This window comes from Crocuta crocuta, unplaced genomic scaffold, assembly GCF_008692635.1.
Source record: "Crocuta crocuta isolate KB4526 unplaced genomic scaffold, BGI_CrCroc_1.0 scaffold348, whole genome shotgun sequence".
Classification (NCBI taxonomy): Eukaryota; Metazoa; Chordata; class Mammalia; order Carnivora; family Hyaenidae; genus Crocuta; species Crocuta crocuta.
The window spans coordinates 6,350,339-6,351,249 of NW_027529573.1; the positions used below are offsets into that span (position 1 = coordinate 6,350,339).

The 911-nt window shown below is 59.8% G+C and overlaps 1 protein-coding gene across 3 annotated transcripts in view; it reads right to left on the minus strand.

Moving 5' to 3' along the window:
- The window catches only part of KIAA1671 (KIAA1671 ortholog), a 145,429-nt gene that overhangs the window by 10,650 nt on the left and 133,868 nt on the right, over positions 1 to 911 (minus strand). The gene's annotated exons all lie outside the window — the stretch shown is intronic.

The following is a 911-nucleotide window of genomic DNA, read 5'->3' on the forward strand; positions in this document are numbered from 1 at the left end:
GATCTGTGCACTGGGCACCCGCCGTTTGGACTCTGCCAGGCCTCACTGATATGACACACGCTGGCCCGCTTCCGAGGTAGAGGCTGCCTTTCCCCATTGTACACGGGAGTAGCCTAAAGGTCAGAGGTCAAGCGGTTTACCCAAAGTCACAGTTTTCAAGAGCTGGCGTTCGCCCTGGGTCTGACCAACCCCAACCCCAGCCCCAGGGCTCCTTCCACCATAAGCCTGGTGGCCTCTGTTGACGGTTCCTGATGGCCAAGCGCTGCTCGTGGCCAAGAGTGTGCAAGTCACACGGTGTGGCCGCCGGACCCGAGGAACTCATGCTAACCAGAGCAAACGCGTCCCGAGAGCCTCATCCACACAGCATGAGGGGCCTGGGCTGTGTCCGGGGACCCAAGGACTGGCCTCGGGAGCTCGCGCGGGGCGTCCCCCGGGCCTCCACCGCCCACTACGTTAGGCTGCCCCAGAAGACAGCATTTGCTCCAACGCTGGAAAATAAAGCCAGAAAACCTCTGGCCCCACACAGGGGCTGCAAGACATTCCTGATTCAAAGGCCTATAAACTCAACCACAGGGGCAAGCGTGCATCTGCCGTTCACGGGCTTCTTGTTTTTGCAAAAAATGACACGGACTCTGGTCGCATGAAGCTGGGGGAAGCCGTGCGAGGCATGCACGGCGCTCCCTGTACTGTTTTTGCAACTTCTTGTGAGTCCAACAGTTTGACAAATGGAGAGGAACAGAGGGAGGGAAGGGGGGAGGGAAAGGGGGAGGGAAGGAGAGGAACAGAGGGAGGGAAGAAAGGAGAGGAACAGAGGGAGGGAAGGAGAGGAACAGAGGGAGGGAAGGGGAGGGAAGGAGGGAAGGGAAGGAGGGAGGGAAGGGGGAGGGAAGGGAGGGAAGGGAAGGGGGAGG